The sequence below is a fragment of the Ovis canadensis genome, chromosome X (genome assembly GCF_042477335.2).
Source record: "Ovis canadensis isolate MfBH-ARS-UI-01 breed Bighorn chromosome X, ARS-UI_OviCan_v2, whole genome shotgun sequence".
Lineage (NCBI taxonomy): Eukaryota > Metazoa > Chordata > Mammalia > Artiodactyla > Bovidae > Ovis > Ovis canadensis.
This window is the reverse complement of record NC_091727.1, coordinates 141,384,845-141,407,914: the sequence shown is the minus strand read 5'-3', so window position 1 is coordinate 141,407,914 and position 23,070 is coordinate 141,384,845.

The following is a 23,070-nucleotide window of genomic DNA, read 5'->3' as shown; positions in this document are numbered from 1 at the left end:
AAGAGCTAAGGTACTTCCTTTCAGGCAAACTTAGTTGAATAATATCTGGGTCTGAATTCCAACTCTGTCATTGACTAGTTATGCAAACACGGACAAGTCATCTGCTCCCTCTGAGCTTCTGTAGCAGATTTGTAATTTGGAGACAACATTGATAACAATAACACAGGTTCTCCCATCCTCTATTCCAAAATGACAATGATCTTATCACATTTTATCACATCTTGCTAACAGATACACAAAATAAATCAAGATAAAGCACAAATGCTCACAGACACAGTTCAAAGCTCTGGTGACTTGATGCTGAGAGGCCAAGTGTAGCTGTCTGGGAAGGAGCTTGGCAGTGCCACTTCTCTTGCTCAGGGTGTGTGCTGCCTTTAGCTTGCTAGAAAACAAATACTGAGCACTATTTTTGCTTTTCACTTTTTTCCCATAAAAGTAAAACCTTGTTTGGATTTCTTTCCGTTAAGGAAAACTGGTATTAATGTAGCTTTTAAGCAAAGTGAAATTACTTAAAGCAAACTTTCAAAAAGTAGGGGTACTCGTAATACCTTGCTGGCATATTTTGATAATTACATATTCTTATACTGTAAACTTCCTGCCAGAGAATAGGAACTAAATTCAGAGTAGCTGTTGCCTGGAATGTCATCTAAATTATATTTCTTTTCCTACTTAACAAAGATGTCTTTGCAAACAGATTATTCATTTCTCACTCCCTCATAGCTTTACTTATTAAGGATGTGGTCAGATCAAATGCTATTTTTTTCTCAGTAAAGTCATACAAAATATTGGTTATTTGCTAAGACATTAAATGTGTACTATTTCAATGAGTGGAACAAATATTTAGATACCACTGAAGACTTTTAGGTTGTGCACATAATATTTTACTTTTACATGTTTTTTTTTTTCAAATAGATTATATCTTCCCAATCTGGCAAATAAAAAATTCAATAAATCTTTGTTTATCCTTTTATTTTCATGCTGAATATAATACAATTTTGCTAGAAAAATGCCTTCTAGCACAACTATCTGGAATAGACAACCTACTCAATGGAGATAAATGGGAAGACTAGCTTTCTATATGAAATGAGAGAAACCGTGATCGTCCTTTTATCCCTTCCAATTCATTCTGAAACTTCCATATGTATATGTATGATAGCTGGCATGTACACTAACAGTTGTAAACATCTGTATTCTCAAACTTCATTCCACAGATTTTATAATTTTCACAACCCCTCACATTTTAATATTATAGAATTCCTGGGAGAATAGCTTCATCTTAACTCTGCATATATGCAGTTGGAATAATGGGCTATCTCCTGAGACCAATATCTGTGGTAAAAGTTTCATATAAACTGTTCTCAATGTTGCTAAAGAAATATATATGATACACTGTTTTATCATAAATTTGCTATTGTTCATGATGAAAATTCTTAGTATTTCTGTATTACTATTAGAAAAGTTAAAGCCAAGGCATTAAATAATCATACAGGGAATGTGATAAAGTTGTTTTATTTATTATAATGAAATATTTGAAAGATGACCCATGAACTAAATTTTAAACATAATTTTTCTCTTATATCTAAATGGGCATTTATCAAATGCTTATTAAGATGGCTTGAACACAAGAAAAATGATGAATCCCTCATCAAGAAGGATTGCATTTTTTCTTCTTTTAACAAAGTAACATTCATCATTTCACCCATCCTCTACTCCACTCCTGATTCCTGTTCAATTGATGGCTTTAGATTTGGATTTTTGCTTAGGCATCCCATTTATCAAGCAAGATGAATGAAATCAATACTCTTACAGGGAAAATGAGTTCACTAATATTTACATTTATTCTCTTTCTTTCTTTCAGTCTCAAATCTGTTACTATTCCATGTAACTCTCAGGTGACTATTCAGTGCTCTCTGGTTAACAATGAATCAACAGAATTTTTAGCCATTCTTTCTTTTACACAATTGAAATCTCTTACTAGTGGCAATGCTCTAGAACAAAGAGAAAACCCTGTAAAAAGAGCTTTGAAGAGAAGTGATAGGAACCATATTAGTGACTTAGCAAAAACAAATTAGAACAGACAGACTAGAGTGATAACAAATGATTGCATTCAGTGAATATAAGTGACGCCACTCTTTCCTTAATAAATTCTTATTGTGGCAATTTCCTGATATTACAATTGGCTTTTGTGGCTGCAAACTGATATATCTTTATAAGGTGGTTTCCACTGACATATTTTTCAAATTAAAATATGTCTTTGCATGTTTTTTGGGTTTCGCTTGGTCTCTTAATATAAACAGCTGCATCTAATTTGATGCATGATACAGGACACTCAGGGCTGGTGCACTGGGATGACCAGAGGGATGGTATGGGGAGAGAGGTGGGAGGGGTGTTCAGGATGGGGAACATGTGTATACCTGTGGCAGATTCATGTTGATGTACAGCAAAACCAATACAATATTGTAAAGTAATTAGCCTCCAATTAAAATAAATAAAATTATCTTTAAAAAAGTAAATGTTTCTCATATACTGAAAACTTGAAAATGACTTTGATACTTAGAAGAAAAATTAGTTAACTGAATTCCATATCTCTAAGATTATAATTGCTGGTATTAAAAATCTTTTACAGGGAATAAAATGAATATATATTATTAATTTACATTCAACTAAATACAAATGAACACAGTGATTTTTATATTGCTTCAATAACTTTCTGAAATTAAAATTCCAAATTATTCTATTTATTTTGTCTTAAAAGACTGACCTTGATCATTCCCTCTGAATATGTTTCTTTTTTCTTAAATGTACTCAATAATGAGGTAAAGATGGTTGGATGGCATCACTGACACAATGGATATGAATTTGGGTGGACTCTGGGAGTTAGTGATGGACAAGGAGGCCTGGTGTACTGAGGTTCATGGAGTCACAAAGAGTCGGACATGACTGAGCGACTGCCCTGAACTGAACTGAATGAGGTAAAAATGCCCCCACAAAACAAAATGGGTCAATCATGATTCTTAGAAGGGTAAATATTACTTAGAGAGTGAATACTAATGGAATAACAAACCAAATAATTGCCCTAAACACCAGATTAACATTTTGGATGGTCACTGGCCAGGCACAAGTCCATCCCTCCTTCTTGACCCACATATTCACACTGACAGTATTTTTGACTGTTTTTCTGTTTGGATAGTTTGGGGATGGGAGAAGTGTAACATTTTCTTTGGTCCCCTAGAATTTTTATCCTAAAATAATTATTAACCAAATGAAAGTTCTCATTTAGGTGGCAGTATGCTTCTGCAGAGGTAAAATTGACAACATCTGTTGGATCATAGGAAAAAAAAAACCAAACAAACAAGAGAATTCAAGAAAAACATTTACTTCTGCTTCACAGACTATGATAAAGTCTTTGTGTGGCTCACAAAAAACTGCAGAAAATTCTTAAAAGAGATGGGAATATCAGACCACCTTACCTGCCTCCTGAGAAACCCGTATGCAGGTTAAGAAGCAACAGTTAGGACCGAACATGAAACAATGAACTTGTTCAAAATGGAAAGGAGTTTGTCAAGGCTGTATCTTGTCACTCTGCTTATTTAACTTATATGCACAGTACATCATGTGAAATGCCGGGCTGAATGAAGCCCAAGCTGGAATCAAGACTGCCAAGAGAAATATAAAGGCAATCCACTCCAGTACTCTTGCCTGGAGAATCCCATGGAGGGAGGAGCCTGGTAGGCTTCAGTCCATGGGGTCGCAAAGAGTCAGACATGACTGAGCGACTTCACTCACTCACTCAGATATGCAGATGACACCACCCTTATGGCAGAAAGTGAAGAGGAACTAAAGAGCCTCTTGATGAAAGTGAAAGAGGAGAGTGAAAAGACTGGCTTAAAACTCAACATACAAAAAACTAAGATCATGGCATCCAGTCCCATCACTTCATGCCAAATAGATGGGGAAACAATGGAAACAGTGACAGATTTTATTTCCTTGGGCTACAAAATCATTGTGAATGGTGATTGCAGACATGAAATTAAAAGATTCTTGCTCCTTGGAAGAAAAGCTATGCAAACCTAGTCAGCATATTAAAAAGCAGAGATATCACTTTGCTGACAAAAGTCTGTATAGTCAAAGCTATATTTTTCCAGTAGCCATGTAAAGATGTGAGAGTTGGACCATAAAGAAGGCTGAGCACTGAAGAATTGATGCTTTCAAACTGTGGTGCTGGAGAGTCCCTTGGACAGCAAGGAGATCAAATTAGTCAATCCTGAAGGAAATAAACTCTGAGTATTCATTGTAAGGACTGATGGTGAAGCTGCAGCTCCAATACTTTTGCCAAGTGATGGGAAGAGCCAACTAACTGGAAGACCCTGATGCTCGGAAAGATTGAAGGCAGGAGGAGAAGGGGGCAACAGAGGATTAGATGGTTAGATGGCATCACCGAATCAATGGAGGTGAGTTTGGGCAAACTCCAGGATACAGTGAAGGACAGGGAAGCCTGGCGTGCTACAATCCATGGGGTTGTAAAGAGTTGGACATGACTGAGAGACTGAGCAACAACAACAAATTGTTCTGCAACCCACCCACCCCTCTGCCACCACATCGGCTAAATAATCACATATTGTCAATAACTTTAGCTTATGATGGTATAAAAGTTGCATTTTAAGCCTAAACATGCAATTCTTGGAAATGGATGTGTAACCAAAACTTCCTCAGGATTTTCCTGTTTGCACTCTATTAAAGAGTCATAATAACATGAATGCTCAAATCTTACTAGCTTTTTACATTCACCAAACCACAATTAGATCTCAAGCTCCCACCAAATTCACCCACTTCTGGAAATTCCTGAGAGCCCCCCATCCCTACTCCAACCACAGGGAAAATCTTTTCTCATGGTGATTTAAGGATTTTTTTTTTTTTGGGGGGGCCATGTGCATTACTGGTCAAATCTACTTGAGAGTGGTCTCACCACTGCAGTGCTGCCTCCCTGTGCTTCTTAAGGCGGCACAACATTTTGAAATGCAGAAATAGCATTGTTCCATCTTCAGGCTTCAGGACTCTGGTGTCTGACTGAGCCATGGTGTGTTCCAAGCAAAAATGGAGAAATTTCCTTTCTCCCACTCTGTGGCATCCTCAAGCTGGTGTTTACCTAGTTCGCTGAGATCCCCTCATGGAAAGAGTTGCCTCTGATTCTGCCTTCAGCTCCATCAGAAGTACTCCAAACCATCCCCTCCATATTCCAAGGGAACCTCAAGTCAACTTAAAGCCCTTCTCCTTCAGCTAAAAAAGGGGTTAACAAAACTTCAAAGATTGAAAGGAAGCCAATATAATCATATTTGTCATTTCAATTAGACTTGGTAAGAACTACTGGGCTTCCCAGGTGGTGCTAGTGGTAAAGAACCTGCCTGCCAATGCAGGGGACATAAGAGACGTGGGTTTGATTCCTGGGTTGGGATGATCCCCTAGAGTAGGAAATGGCTACCCACTCCAGTATTCTTTCCTGGAGAGTTCCATAGGCAGAGGAGGCTGATGGTCTATAGTCCATGGGGTCACAGAGTCGGACATGACTGAAGCGACCTAGCGCAGCATTCACAAGCTACCCTCTGTGTGTGTGTGTGTTCTCAGTCATGACCAATTCTTTGCAACCCCATGGATGGTAGCCTGCAAGGATCCTCTGTTCATGGGATTATCCAGGCAAGAATACTGGAGTGGATTGCCATTTCCTCCTCCAGGGGATCTTCCCTATCCAGGGACTGAACTGACATCTCCTTCATTTCCAGCATTTCCAGGTAGCTTCATTACCATACAGGGCACTATACCTCATCTGTAATTCCAAAATCTAAAATGCTCTGAAAAGAGGGTTTCTGCAAATGTGGTGCCCAACATATTCAGTTCACCAAAATTTGAATTTATACTGACCAATGTTTGTATTTCATAAACTTTATGTTTCCCATATACTGTAAATATTTGGATGAGGTGCTGATTCAGACCCACATGAGCTGTTACTCCAAATCAGTATATTTCATATCACTTTTCTAAAATAAACTTCTGAATTTCAAAATACATCTACCCCCACAAGATTGTATACCTGCGCACATATGTATTTGTATGTACACTATTTATTGCAAGGAAATATAACACATGAAAACAGAAACAAAATTGCTGAATGAATGATGAGAATCTGTAATGTTTATTTATTCATTCAAAACACTTATTAAACCTCACTACATGGTTCAGTTCACTTCAGTCGCTCAGTCGTGTCAGAGTCTTTGCGACCCCATGAATTGCAGCATGCCAGGCCTCCCTGTCCATCACCAACTCCTGGAGTTCACTCAGACTCACGTTCATCAAGTCAGTGATGCCATCCAGCCATCTCATCCTCGGTCATCCCCTTCTCCTCCTGCCCCCAATCCCATCCAGCATCAGAGTCTTTTCCAATGACTCAACTCTTTGCATGAGGTGGCCAAAGTACTGGAGTTTCAGCTTTAGCATCATTCCTTCCAAAGAAATCCCAGAGTATATCTCCTTCAGAATGGACTGGTTGGATCTCCTTGCAGTCCAAGGGACTCTCAAGAGTCTTCTCCAACAACACAGTTCAAAACTATCAATTCTTCAGTGCTCAGCCTTCTTCACAGTCCAACTCTCACATTCATGCATGACCACAGGAAAAACCATAGCCTTGACCAGACGGACCTTAGTCAGCAAAGTAATGTCTCTGCTTTTGAATATGCCATCTAGGTTGGTCATAACTTTTCTTCCAAGGAGTAAGCATCTTTTAATTTCATGGCTGCAATCACCATCTGCAGTGATTTTGGAGCCCAAATAATAAAGTCTGACACTGTTTCCACTGTTTCCCCATCTATTTCCCATGAAGTGATGGGACCAGAGGCCATGATCTTCGTTTTCGGAATATTGAGTTTTAGGCCAACTTTTTCACTCTCCACTTTCACTTTCATCAGAGGCTTTTTAGTTCCTCTTCACTTTCTGCCATCAGGGTGGTGTCATCTGCATATATGAGGTTATTGATATTTCTCCCGGCAATCTTGATTCCAGCTTGTGTTTCTTCCAGTCCAGCGTTTCTCATGATGTACTCTGCATATAAGTTAAATAAGCAGGGTGATCTCATTATAACACATTACAGACTTCCAAGTGCCATATCTATACGTATTCACTGATCATTATCATTGTTGATTCTTTATTGTTGTTATAACTGATTGTCAAACAACAGGTTAATCACTGACTAATATATCAAAACTAGTATTATTATAAATACTAGATATTTATTTGATTTAAATGACTAGATTTTTGGGTTCCTGGACCCAATTCCAACATGTGTAGGGAGCCTTGCCCACATCAACAAGCAATTCTTGGACACTGAATTCAAGATATCTGATAATTCAAGTCAATTCTGAAACTATCTACCCAGAAATAGACTCAGATTCCACAGGTAAAGGGCTTAGTCCCATAAGATTGCCCTCCACCTCAAACACCAGTTGTAAGCTCAGGATATTACCTGGCCTACCAGCAACAAATTGGAGCTTCCAATGACTTCCTCCAACTCAGGATGCCAATCATGATTTCAGGTTGATAACCAGCTTCTGCCATGTCCTCCTCCAGGGGATCTTCCTGACTCAGGGATCAAACCCAGGTCTCCTGCATCTCCTGCATTGCAGGCAGATTCTTTACTGCTGAGCCACGGGGGACATCCTGGAAACTCTATTACTCACAAGATTACCAATTTATTACAAAGGATATTAAAGGATACAAATCAATGGCCAGATAAAGAGATACATAGGGTGAAGTCCCAAACAAAGCACCTTCTGTCCTACTGGAGCTTTGGGTCCAGCACAATGGCGCATGAAAACATTCTGGTTCCCTGATCTAGAAGCTTTCTAAATCCCCTGCTTTTGGATTTTTTGGAGACTTCACGACATAGGCATAGTTGATGAACTCATTGGCCATTGCTGATTGATTTAACCTGCAGCTCCTTGCCCCTCTCTGGAAATCAGGGGATGGGACTGAAAGTTTCAACTCTTTATTCATGATTAGTTACCCTGGCAACCAGCCCCCATCCTTAGTTGCTTTCCAAAAGTTATCTTCATAAACACAAACCCAGTTATGGTGGAAAGGGACTTGTAAAAGTGACATGATATCCATTTCAGCTTTATGGCTCTGAAGTGATTTCAAGAACTGAGGACAAGATACCAAACATAACAAGAGATGCTCCATTTGGTCTTATTGCTCAGGAAATTCTAAGGGTTTTGGGAGCTGTAAGCCTGGAAATATGAATGAAGACCAAATATATATGAGAAATATATTTTGGTCATCTGAGTTACCAAATATATATACATATTTTTCCCTTGAAATCATAATATTTCAACCTGTAATAGATATATAACTAAAATTTCAACTCACACAGAGAAAGCCTTTCTTAAACTGGCCTTTGATTCACTACAGTGTTTTTGAAAATCATTTAAAGGACATTTTTAATTGCTCCATATTTGGTCACCTTATTGGCTTGATCTTATATATTAATATTTGTTATATAATTTTATATTCTTTATAATCCTGTGCTAAAATTATTTCAAATATTATTTTTAAACTAAAATTAGGGATTTTAAATCTTAGAAATGACCTGGGGAGTCCATCTTACAAGTGACCTAGGAAATACATCATTCAAGTCCTTAGTGAGTTCATATTTTTTTTTCAGGAATGGGTAACCTTAAGTGCTCTCTGTTTTACCTTAATTCTTAGTCATATATGCATCCCAGAGCATATACCAGGGAATAGTTAAGAAAATTATTGTGAAGCATACACTGTCTTCTAAATGACTAAATCAGCCCTGCTGCTGCTGCTGCTGCTGCTGCTAAGTCGCTTCAGTCGTGACCGATTCTGTGCGACCCCATAGACGGCAGCCCACCAGGCTCCCCCATCCCTGGGACTCTCTAGGCAAGAATACTGGAGTGGGTTGTCATTTCCTTCTCCAATGCATGAATACTTCAATTCAAAAAAAAAAAAACGAAAAACCAATACCAGTGCAGCTTACATCTGCTCTGTGTTTGTGTGTATGTGTGTGTGCATGTGCCTTCTCTCACATTTATATAACACTGCTTAACTTGTCAATATTCTCTCTTTTTCTTTAGTTTGAAATCATATGAAGTAATTAAAGCAGAGATGTGTTCTCCATTTTACAAAGAAGAAAAATAAAGTCAAGATAGAGCACTTTGTATAAGAACAGAAAAGCATTCTGCTGCAGAGTAGATGGGCACAAGAACACCATTCTTCTACATAACCCTCCTTGTCTTTGTCATCCAGTGGTATGCCTAAATCAGGCTGCAGCATAAATATGTTTATAAATTACTTTTCTGCTCTTAAAATAATGACTTTCTTTCACCTTAACATTTGTGCCAAAGGATGACACTATTCAGTACTGCAGGCATTATCTCTTAATTAACCACCAGTTACATTTCTGCACCATTTTATATACTGTATTTTATTACATCATTAGGCTTTATTTTTATATTCATAATTGCTGATAAGTGCTAAACTTTTTTAACGTGAAAGAATTTAGTCATTAAAAATGGATAAAATTTTGAACGCAGAATGTTAAGTAATTATTTCATTTGCAGTTTTTAGATGGATAACAAGGACCAATTAGAATGCATATTATCTCTTGTAATTTGGAAATAGATCCTGTGATAGAGAATACCTGCTAGGGTGTAAGTAACAAACTGGGAATCATACTGGTGAACAGTCCCAAATTAGAAAAGAACAGCATCTTCATTTTTCATTCTTTATAGAATTTGAGGATAGCTTTTTAAAAAGTTTTATGAAATAGGTGACTTATAAGGAAAAAAGTGCTCATAAAAGTAACAGAAGTATTAGCATTCTGTGAGGGAAACTCAGTCTTATGAAGACAGATGTTTTCAAATCATCAGCATCCATATCCACTGGCATTTTAAATCCTTACTCCTAAGGACATCTTCCATGGTTTCTATTAACATACATAATAATGATTCCACAGTTGTCAATCACACTAACAAAAAGCTACACCCACTATGTTGGAAAGACTGATGCTGAAGCTGAAGCTCCAATACTTTGGCCACCTGATGTGAAGAGCCAACTCATTGGAAAAGACCTTGATGCTTGGAAGGACTGAGGGCAAGAGGAGAAGGGGGCAACAGAGGATGAGATGGTTAGATGGCATCACTGACTCAATGGTCATGAGTTTGAGCAAACTCTGGGAGTTAGTGGAGAACACAGGAGCCTGCTGTGCTGCAGTTCATTGGTGTGCAGAGTCAGACAGGACTTAGCAACTGAACAACAAGAACAACAAGGAATCCAAAGGCTCTTTACACCAAAGATGTGTATCCTAAGCACTGTGCTAGTGGTTGCAGAGAAAACAAAGATTAATTCTATCCTGCCTCCACTCTCAAAGATCTTACAGTAAACTTTAAAATAATGAAAAAAGTGTTCAGTTACATGGGAAGAATACATAGTAATAGAAGTTGATCAAGAAGTGAAGTGAAAGTGAAGTCGCCCAGTCGTGTCCAACTCTTTGCGACCCCATGGATGGTAGCCTACCAGGCTTTGAGATCCATGGGATTTTCCAGGCAAGAATACTGGAGTGGGCTGCCATTTCCTTCTCCAGGGGATCTTCCCAACCCAAGGATCGAACCCGGGTCTTCTGCATTGCAGACAGACGCTTTACCATCTGAGCCACTAGAGGGTTTCACCAAAGATCAGAAGTAATATTGAAATAAATCTTTACAGATGGGCAGAATTTCAATAGATAAAGGTGAAGAAACAAAATGAGTAAAATGTATTGGAGTGGAAAAGCAAGGAAATGACAAAAATCCAGCTTGGTTAGAGTATATGTTATGTAGGAGGATATGATTATACTTGAAAGAAGTTAAAAATAGGAAACATTCACTGCCTTGATCATTGCATATTTCAGCCAACAGTAGTGGTGGGCTTGGGTGATAATTATTTGAAAGCAATGTCAAAGTCAATGTTTCTCTATTTTTCTCCCTAGAATTCACTCAGTGGTTTTGTCATTCCAACAAACCCTATCTGTTTTTTCTCTCTCTTTTCTCCTGTGCTTGAGAATCTCTGAGTATGTAGGACTGCAGATTACTAGTTACTTCACAATTAAAGCAGACAAAAACTCCTGTGTCTCGATGGGCAATGATGATTCAGGCCCGTGGATCACATTCTTTCCCATCACACATGTATTCTAACCACCATGCCCATCTTCTTCCTTTCTATCATTCTAATTCTTCTATTCTGTTCTAGATTAGAAAATAAGCAAATTTAGCTTTGGCTTTTAGATATGCTTCCAATGTTCACTAGTTCTATGGTTCTCAGTTATGAACCAGTTATATTTTTATAGATTATGATTTCAGTGTTTGAGAGACTACAGTAAACACTGTGATAAAGAAAACAGATATGAGATACACAAGACTTTCCTTTGAGAGAACATAAGATCAGGACACAGTGAGCCAGATGATCATAAAAAGGGCACTGTGATCTGAATGTTTATGTCCATCATAAATTCACATGTTGAAATCCTAACCCCTAAGGCACCCTTGTCTCTTTTCACCATGTGAGGATGCAATAAGAAGGTGGCAGCCTACAACTCAGAAGAGAGCACTCACCAGAACCGGAGCATGATGACACCTTGATCTTGCACTTCTAGCCTCCGAGATTATGAACAATAAATTTTTACTGTCTGTCAGTCACCTAGTCTATGGTATAATACCCAGACTTTTAGAGAAGCCATAGCAGACTAAGACAAAAAGGTCTCTAGAAAGATGGACAATGTCTCCTATGCTGGTTATTATGTTTTGTTCCCCTCTCACAATCACCAGCAATATCCACTTCCACTCTTTTCTTTCCTGCTCTGTTTCCTGGGAGGTTGACTTCTATGGACTAAATTGCTCATGCTCCCTTGCCAGCTACCTTTCCATGAGGTTAGGCAAACAGGAGGCACTAGCAGGAAATGTTAGGGTAGGAGAAGTAAAAGGTCAGAGTCCTTCCCTCAGACCTTCTTCAGCACCTTGTCACTAGAGGTACTAAAGCCCCTCAGTGATTTCACCTCCTGCCTTTGAGCGTCTCCTCCATGGTTCCTGTTTTTATTCAGTTACCTTCAGTACCTTTAAGATTAGTGGTTGTAACAATTTTTAGGGCCTCTTTAGTGGCTCAGATGGTAAAGCATCTGCTTGCAATGCAAGAGACATGGGCTCAGTCCTTGGGTCAAGAAGATCCCCTGGAGAAGGGAATGGGTAAACTATAGGATTCTTGCCTGGAGAACTCCATGGACAGGGGAGCCTGGTTGGCTACAGTCCATGGGGTCACAAAGAGTCGAACATGATTGAAGGACTAACACTTTCACTTTTTTTTATATTTCAACAACTTTTAATTAGTGGTGTGTGCTCAGTTACTCAGTTGTGTCAAACTCTTTGTGACTGCATGGACTCTAGCCTGCCAGGCTCCTCTGTTGATAGAATTCTTCAGTCAAGTATATTGGAGTGTGTTGCCATTTCCTCCTCCAGGGGATCTTCCCAACCCAGGAACTGAACTCACATCTCTTGTGTCGTTAGGCAGACTCTTTACTGCTAGTGCCACCAGGGAAGCCCTTTAACTAGTGGTAGTTTCTGGGTAATTTACAACCATTTATTAATGTTTCTTCATTTGAACCATCTAAAGTGTGGTCTTATTTCTTGCAGCCCTGATTGATACAACTCCAGAACCCACAGGATTTATTCTAATGTGCTTGAAGTTATTGTCAAATCGAAGGAAAATGAGAAAGTGGTAAGGAAAGGTGAGTCAGTGAAATGGAAAATGAGCACCACAATGTCAAAGGTGGGCAGAGACTGTCCAAGCACTGGCCAATAGATAAAGGATCTTTAATCATAACTTTTTCATATTTACAGCTATTTCCAGTGTGAAAATGGAGACAGGATATTGCTGGCCCCAGAGTCAATAATTTTAATTTTATTAGTAAGATCCATTTTATTGTGATTATCTATTTCAGCTTGATAACATGAAAACTTTAATCTAATGTCTCATTTTAATTCCATTCTTGCCAAGCAACTTTCTGACTATAACTTGGGTTCCATGTAAGTGCTAACAAGAGGAATATACAGGCTTCAAACGTTCCAGTAACTGTGTTTTTTTTTTTTTAACCACTGCAAACTAATAAATATCCATTATGTTTTTGCTATTATGACTTGGTTAAATACAAGTGCTTTCTTGAGAGATTTGTCTTCTTTAGGTGTGTTATTAAGATTCAAGATTCTGAAGGCAAGGCCTTGGATCACCTGTATCTTGTGCCTTGTTTTTGCTATTTTGAAATTCTATACTATAATACCTAATGTGTTGAGGAACACTTAGAAGAATATGGGCTGCTAGACTAGGGGAAGCAATTTTTTTTTAATTTATTTTTTTTACTTTATTTTACTTTACAATCCTGTATTGGTTTTGCCATACATTGACATCAATCCACCACGGGTGTACATGAGTTCCCAAACATGAACCCCCTCCCACCTCCCACCCCATATCATCTCTCTGGATCATCCCCATGGACCAGCCCCAAGCATCCTGTATCCTGCATCAAACATAGACTGGCAATTTGTTTCTTACATGATAGTATAGCAAATTTATACCACCATATTTCTTGACAGGACCTTGGAACAAAATCCTGGTAAAGACTTCACAGAAGGTAAAAGACCCTACCTAATTTGCCCAGGAAATAAATGGACTAGATCTATCATTTTGTGGCTTAATGGTGTTCGGAGTTATGTCAAATAATAAATGTCTCCCCATACCATACAAAGAGTGTTTCTGCAGTCAAAAGCTCCTTTTTTAAGGTGTTATTCTGTCCATGGCGTGTGTGTTAAGTCACTTCAGTTGTGTCCAACTCTTTGCAGCCCTATGGACTGTAACCTGCCAGTCTCTGTCTATCCATGTGATTCTCCAGGCAAGAATATTGGAATGGGTTGCCATGCCTTCCTCCGGGGATCTTTCCAACCCAGGCATCAAACTCCAGGCTATTATATTTCCTGCACTGGCAGGCGGGTTCTTTACCACTAGCACTACCTGGGAAGCCCCACTATCCATGACAAAACATCATAATTATAGATTTTGACTTGTTCTTCAACTTCTATGATCTTAAGTATCAGTTGCTTGGCATAAGCACCATTATTCCTGCTCTTTTACATGTTTATACCAGTCTTGTCCATTTACAATTACTTTGTCCCTCAGATGTTTGTCTGTGACATTCTGTGCCATTATGTTAGTTAAAATACCTTCAGATGGATGTTTCTAAGTTTCCTGTGGGTGTTCAGGAGAAGAAAGAGACCGGCAGTAAGTTTCTGTTGTATAATCACCTCATACTCAAGCAGTCTGTCTATCAGAATTCTTTCTTTTGGATATAAATGCTCATTCTACAATGTTCAAAACTCACCCGTGTCCCCTCCACCCCCTAATCAATAAATTCAGAGTTTGAAACTGAATCATTCATGTTAAATACATTTATTTAAGAAATATAACCTACTTTTCTGTAGGAGAGATTTTCTGATTATAACAAGAGAAAAAAGCTCTCTTGACTATCAAAAGACTTTCCCATGTTCAGTTGTGAAGATTTAGGACTATGTGAATCATCATCAATTGATTAAATTTCTTCCTAAGCATGTGGCATATACTTTAAAAGAAAAGCAAGAATGCTTGCCAAATCCCAGAAAGGGCATTTTATTGTATTCAGAATGATGTGGGAAAGTTCAAGAAATTAGCTAATAAACCATTATTTTCTTCTACTTATTCATTATTCTCTGCCTGTCCTTTTCCCTTCCCAACTTGCTTCTGCAGGATTTCTAATGATGCCTTAATAACAAGAACAGCTGCAGCAGTGGTGGTGGCAACAACAGCTATCATTTATATATGGACTGCATAATACATACTTAGCATTTTGATCAACCTCTAACAATAATTAATTAGCTACCTCTGTCCTCAATGCTCAGAGTCAGCTACCAGTCTCTGCTAATGTCCCTGCTTTTGAATATGCCATCTAGGTTGGTCATAACTTTTCTTCCAAGGAGTAAGAGTCTTTTAATTTCATGGCTGCAGACACCATCTGCAGTGATTTTGGAGCCCCCGAAAATAAACTCTAACACTGTTTCTACTGTTTCCCCATCTATTTCCCATGAAGTGATGGGACCAGAGGCCATGATCTTCGTTTTCTGAATGTTGAGCTTTAAGCCAAATTTTTCGCTCTCCTCTTTCACTTTCATCAAGAGGCTTTTTAGTTCCTCTTCACTTTCTGCCATAAGGGGGGTGCCATCTGCATATCTGAGGTTATTGATATTTCTCCCGGCAATCTTGATTCCAGCTTGTGTTTCTTCCAGTCCAGCATTTCTCATGATGTACTCTGCATATAAGTTAAATAAGCAGGGTGACAATTTACAGCCTTGACGTACTCCTTTTCCTATTTGGAACCAGTCTGTTGTTCCATGTCCAGTTCTAACTGTTGCTTCCTGATCTGCATACAGATTTCTCAAGAGGCAGGTTAGGTGGTCTGGTATTCCCATCTCTTTCAGAATTTTCCAGTTTATTGTGAACCACACAGTCAAAGAATTTGGCATAGTCAATAAAGCAGAAATAGATGTTTTTCTGGAACTCTCTTGCTTTTTCCATGATCCAGCGAATGTTGGCAATTTGATCTCTGGTTCCTCTGCCTTTTCTAAAACCAGCTTGAACATCAGGGAGTTCACGGTTCACGTATTGCTGAAGCCTGACTTGGAGAATTTTGAGCATTACTTTCCTAGCATGTGAGTTGAGTGCAAATGCGGTAGTTTGAGCATTCTTTTGCATTGCCTTTCTTTGGAATTGGAATGCAAACTAACGTTTTCCAGTCCTGTGGCCACTGCTGAGTTTTCCAAATTTGCTGGCATATTGAGTGCAGCACTTTCACAGCATCATCTTTCAGGATTTGAAACAGCTCATCTGGAATTCCATCACCTCCACGAGCTTTGTTCATAGTGATGCTTTCTAAGCCCCACTTGACTTCACTTTCCAAGATGTCTGGCTCTAGATTAGTGATCATATCATCATGATTATCTGGGTCGTGAAGATCTTTTTTGTACAGTTCTTCCGTGTATTCTTGCCACCTCTTCTTAATATCTTCTGCTTCTGTTAGGTCCATGCCATTTCTGTCCTTTATCAAGCCCATCTTTGCATGAAATGTTCCCTTGGTATCTCTAATTTTCTTGAAGAGATCTCTAGTCTTTCCCATTCTGTTGTTTTCCTCTATTTCTTTGCATTGATCACTGAAGAAGGCTTTCTTATCTCTTCTTGCTATTCTTTGGAACTCTGCATTCAGATGCTTATATCTTTCCTTTTCTTCTTTGGTTTTCGCCTCTCTTCTTTTCACAGCTATTTGTAAGGCCTCCCCAGACAGCCATTTTCCTTTTTTGCATTTCTTTTCCATGGGGATGGTTAGTCCCTGTCTCCTGTACAATGTCACGAACCTCATTCCATAGTTCATCAGGCATCTCTCTATCAGATCTAGACCCTTAAAACTATTTCTCACTTCCACTGTATAGTCATAAGGGATTTGATTTAGGTCATACCTGAATGGTCTAGCGGTTTTCCCTACTTTCTTCAATTTGAGTCCAAATTTGCTAATAAGGAGTTCATGATCTGAGCCACAGTCAGCTCCTGGTCTTGCTTGTGTTGACTGTATAGAGCTTCTCCATCTTTGGCTGCAAAGAATATAATCAATCTGATTTTGGTGTTGACCATCTGGTGATGTCCATGTGTAGAGTCTTCTCTTGTGTTGTTGGAAGAGGGTGTTTGCTATGACCAGTGCATTTTCTTGGCAAAACTCTATTAGTCTTTGCCCTGCTTCATTCCACATTCCAAGGCCAAATTTGCCTGTTACTCCAGGTGTTTCTTGACTTCTACTTTTGCATTCCAGTCCCCTATAATGAAAAGGACATCTTTTTGGGGTGTTAGTTCTAAAAGGTCTTGTAGGTCTTCACAGAACTGTTCAATTTCAGTTTCTTCAGCATTACTGGTTGGGGCATAGACTTGGATAACTGTGATATTGAATGGTTTGCCTTGGAGATGAACAGAGATCATTCTGTCATTTTTGAGATTGCATCCAAGTACTGCATTTCGGACTCTATAATTCACTAAAATAGGGGGATCTACTTTCTACATAGAATACACTCTTGAATTGTGACTGAGAAACCAGGCGTAGAAATAAGCTGTGCTTGTGTGTGTGCTAAGTCGTTTCAGTCATGTCCAACTCTTTGAGACCCTATGAACTGTATGTAGCACAGTAGGCTCACTATATGTTGCCATAAGATATTAAAGGTCAGAATAAAATGATGGAAAATAATCAAAACTAGGACCTATGATTTCCTAATGAATGTTTGAATGCAACTAGTAGTTTACCTCTGACAAATCACTTATCTTTTGTGTGTTTGCCAGTTTTCAGCCATCAAGTGGGGAAATTAATATAAGATCTCTGCTGTGCCCTTGCCTGTCCTGACTTGTCTAAAATCTCAATCACTTGAGCATCTAATGAGCTACCAGCAAGCATCAAAGATGAATGAGAATGCTTGTCCTTCACGTCCTTAGTCCACTATAGTGCCTACCAGGAGCTAGAATATGTGGATTATACAGAAACACAAATGAGTTTGCAAACAAATTTAAAGATCCTAGCCAGAAAATGAGTATGGTTTTATGACAAGAGTATACACATCAAGGGACACAAATAAATAGATGGAGAATGAGAAACTCAGGAGTTTCTTGTCATCTCTATGGGGTACAGACAATGGGCTTATGAAAAACTCAAAAGGAATAAAGAAATCCCATCTGACATTTAGTTCAGACTTTATTAGTGAACATTTTTCACTTATGATATTCACGTGTAAATACCAGACTGTAGTTTCCTTCTTACTGTCAATGGGTTCTGGTTATTGCCCAATTCATCATTAGCAGCTGTAATAAAGACAATGCTAGTCTTCAGTAGATGGTAAACTCACTACTTTCATGTGAGTTGACATAATGGACCTAGCCAACTAATAAGCTGAGACACACGGTTGGTGTCCTGGACTTGTTCTGCCAAATAGCAAGTTTCCTATGGGCAGGTTTGAAGTCTGGTACATCCCATTTATCACTGAATAGGAATATTTAATTATTGATAGTCCTTAAATTAATTTCTTGCAAAGCAACTGAAACCTTTAGATGGAGTTCTCTCTCTTTTCTCTGCTAGTGAAGAGTCATATTCTGCACACACATGATATGTCTTATTCACAGTTTTGCCATTAGTCCTCTGCTTAGACAACACTTTTACAAAGAACTATTGTGAATACTTCCAGCTAAACAGTCTGGAGAACAGCTGACTACTTCTAACTACTAGACACTCTAAAGATTAATCTCATAAAGGCAGAAACCTTTCTATGGGAGTGCAAAACTACTCAAGGATGAAGACATTCTTATTAAAGGAGAATTAGACATTAGGTGCTGAATTCTTAAAGTTACAAAATGGAATTCCTTAACTCAAGAGATAAAAATCAGTTCTAATGAGGTGGATGAAACTGGAGCCTATTATACAGAGTGAAGTAAGCCAAAAAGAAAAACACCAATACAGTATACTAATGCATATATGTGGAATTTAGAAAGATGGTAATGATAGCCCTGTATGCGAGACAGCAAAAGAGACACAGATGTATAGAACAGTCTTTTGGGCTCTGTGGGAGAGGGAGAGGGAGAGGGTGAGATGATCTGGGAGAATGGCATTGAAACATGTATAATATATATGAAACAAATCGCCAGTCCAGGTTCAATGCATGATACTGGATGCTTGGGGCTGGTACACTGAGACCACCCAGAGGGATGGTACAGGGAGGGAGGAGGGAGGAGGGTTCAGGATGGGGAACACATGTATACCTGTGGCGGATTCATGTTGATGTATGGCAAAACTAATACAATATTGTAAAGTAATTAACCTCCAATTAAAATAAATTAATTTATATTAAAATTTTTAAGAGATTAAAAAGATGTCTCAAATTCCATTTGATCATAACAATCTTGTCCCCTTTAAAGTGACATATTTTGAACCTAGAGAGCCTTCACGTGTCTATGTATATAAGTGTAGAAATGTACACAGAACTCATTGTGATACATTAAAATTAGATTAATTTTAAATCAGTCAGACAGTACATTATCTTACAAATAAAGTTGTGCTGATTTTATTTTATTTATTTTTTTGTGATTTTTATTTTTATTATATTTTAATTTATTATTATTATTATTTTTACTTTACAATATTGTATTGGTTTTGCCACACATCAACATTAATCTGCCACGGGTGTACACGTGTTCCCCATCCTGAACCCCCCTCCCACGTCCCCCCAACACCATCCCTCCGGGTCATCCCAGTGCACCAGCCCCAAGCATCCTGCACCCTGCATCAAACCTAGACTGGTGATTCTTTTCTTATATGATATTATACACATTTCAATGGCATTCTCCCAAATCATCCCACCCTCTTTAAATTCCCCATATAATCAAACCTTGAAAAATTCACTCTAGCATTAGAAATCATTTTTTCCCAATTATCTGGCACATTCCTTTGAAGTGATTATTGAACTACATATGCAAAGACAATGTACATTAATGACATGTTGCTACCTATATCACTCTCCTGAATATATTTTCCAGAACTCCAATAGGTATTTAATTAGAATATTTCCAAATTATGATTCAAAGTACCTTACACAAATAAACTGCTACAGCCTTCAGAGCTAAGGACTCTCATGAAGGATGGTGGGGACATATGTCTCTTTGAGTTAGCTTTCTTGGGATTTTGATATTTGCATTGGAATATTACCCCCCGATGTCTCTGATCTGTATAAAGCTAATTATATGCTACTATTAAAGCAGATTGCAAAAGACATTGACAGTTGGAAAGGCCTAATGACCAGCTGGATGGGAAAATTTCATGTTGTCAAAATCGTAACTTTGCCAAGAGTTTTAGATGCCTTTTATCTGCTATAAACATGAATACCTAAGTCTTGTTTTAATATAAACTTAGCCTGTTAAATAGTCACATTTCGAGTATAAAAGAAGTGCAAATGCTAGGTGACATATTCTATATTTTGAGACTGTAATCCTTCATTACCTAAATAAATTTTGAATTTAAGGACTTTATTTCTTGCCTCAAACTTAGTAAAAATGAAATCTATATGAATAAGAAAAGGTATCCTGTAATATAGTCAATGTCTATGAAATGTTAAAAAATAGTTTGATGAATCAGGGAGCAAAATCAAACCAATTACACAATGTCCCTTATCATTTCCTTACCCATATTGTTTAGGAGACATTTCACTTTACAACTACCTATGCTGACAAAATAATAATTCCACTTATATGGTGCTTTTTAAGTATTTTTAAACATTATCTCATTTACTCCTCATAACAATTCAATAATATAGAGTTCCTAGTACTAGATTAGTTTCACTGATACTAGAATTACTTAATTAGAAAAAAAATAACCATTTAATACCTTCTCCTTTCTCTTTAAATTTTCAACTTTTTTCCCACTAATTCATCTGACAATCCCATGACATTCTTCTTAGACCTAATGGGTGCAATCAGCTGATAACTGCCTCATCTTCCCATCAACAATTTCACCCACACACTTGCATCTGTTCCCATATAACAGCAGCAGCAACAACAACAATAGCTGGGTTTGACTGAGAACTTCCCATTTGCCAAATACTACTTTATGTACTTCATCCATCCCTGTGTTGTGTTCTGTAGTATTCAACTCTTTTCGACCCTATGGACTATTGTCCACCAGGCTCCTCTGTCCATGGCATTCTCCAGTCAAGGATACTGGAGTGGGTTGCTGTGTCCTCTTCTAGGGGATCTTTCTGACCCAGGGATAGAACCCACATCTCTTTATGTCTCCTGCATTGGAAGGAGGGTTCTTTACCACTAGTGCCACTTGGGAAGCCCATGCAGTTCATCCAATTTGACCTATTCAATATTTATGACAACTCTATGATGTATGTGCTATTATGCCTCTGTATTTAATTTTTCCACTTTTATTGAGATACAATTGACATATAACATTTAAGATTAAGATTTACAACATAATGATATATATATATATATATATATATATATATATATATATAGTGAAATGGTGACACAATATGTTTAGTTAATATCCATCACTTCACATAGTCACAAAGAGTTTCTTTCTTTGCGATAAGAACTTTAAAGATTTACTCTCTTAGAAATTTCAAATATATAAGACTGCTAACTATAGTCACAATTCTGTACATTACATCTCTAGTACTTATTTATCTTTTAACTAGAAATGTGTACCTTTTGACCACCTTCACCCAGTTGTGCAACCACCAATCTAACACTAACCCTAACTCTGTTTTGATATGTTTGTTTTTTTCAGATACCATATATCAGCCCCATTTTAGAGATGAGGAAATGAAAGCATTCATCTAGGTTTACCAAAAACAAACAGACAAACCACAGGTGACAAACACAGGATACGAACCCAGAAAGTCTGCCTCCAGACTAACTCAACTCCATACTCAATTGTCTTGCTGCTATTATAGAAGAGTCCTCTAGGAGTATGCTCCCACGTGCCTTCCTTGACTCCCAACCCCTCTTACCTTCTGAAAGACTTTACTCCTGTAATTATGTCGAGTGCATGCTAAGTCGCTTCAGTCCTGTCGAACTCTGTGATCCAATGGAGTGTAACCCGCCAGGCTCCTCTGTCCATGGGATTCTCCAGGCAAGAATACTGGAGTGCATTGCCATTCCCTTCTCCAGGGGAGCTTCCCGACCTCTACTCAATTATCAGCTTCTCCCTCTCATTGTCATTCAAATACGCACCCTCATTGTCACTTAAAAATGTATCACTATCATACACTTTAAAACCATGACAAACAAAAATCTCTAAATCTCTTCGTCTATGGTACAAATTCTCCAAATATTTGTCTCCACTCACTAGCTCAATTTCTTCATTTATTTTTCAAAACATGGTATTGAAATGCTCTTCCACATATGTATCTATACTCAGTAACTCAATTCCTTCTGTCTTGCAAAAGCTCTCACCAAAGAAACCAATGACTTACATTTTGCCCAAGCCAATGTGGAGATCTCTGACTAATTTTATTGGCCCATGGATAGCACTTGGCTTTTTTTGAATCATGGTCTTGTTTTCTCTCACTAGATACTTTTTCTGTCTCCTTCTGGATAAGACTTTAAGAAGTTGGAGTATGCCGGGAGCCTTTCCTTACCCCTCATTTCTTCTATATGCACTCTCCCTAAACTATTTCATCCAGTACCAAGAATTCAAATCTATACACTGATGCCTGTCAAATCTATAGCTCCAGCCTGCACTGTTCTTCTGAACTTTAGAAATCATATCATATATACACAACTCCCTACTCCACATTGCCACTTGAAAAGTCTAATAGACCTCTCAACCTTAACAAAATGCAAATAGGATTATAGAGTTTTACTTCTATATCTGCTCCTGGCCAACCTATCTCCTTTTGAGTAAACACCCGGTTCTTGAGACTAAAAACAAAAGGTAGGAGTCTTCCTTGATTCTTCTTCTTCCTTCAAATTTCAGGTCTATCCATCAGTAAGTCCTGTCATATTTTCAAAAGTCAACTTCCAAAAGTATTTCTACCTTTGAAATGTTTCAAATTCATTTCCACTGGGTTTTAAAATACCAGTCCAAGGCACTATCATCTCTCATCTGGACTACTGAAATAGTTCCCTAATTTGTCTCCCTGTTTCTACTTATTTCCCCATACAACTTATCTTCTTTATAACACCTCCCATAATTTTATGAAAACTATGGCGTTTCACAGGTTAAAACCTTCCAGTGTCTCTCCAAGAAACCTAACTTAAAATACAAACTATTTATCTTGGACTACCACTTGTATATGATATAGCTTCTTCCTGAATCTACCCTCCCTCCCCCTCATTAATTATGCTCCAGTTAGATTGGTTCTTCTTACA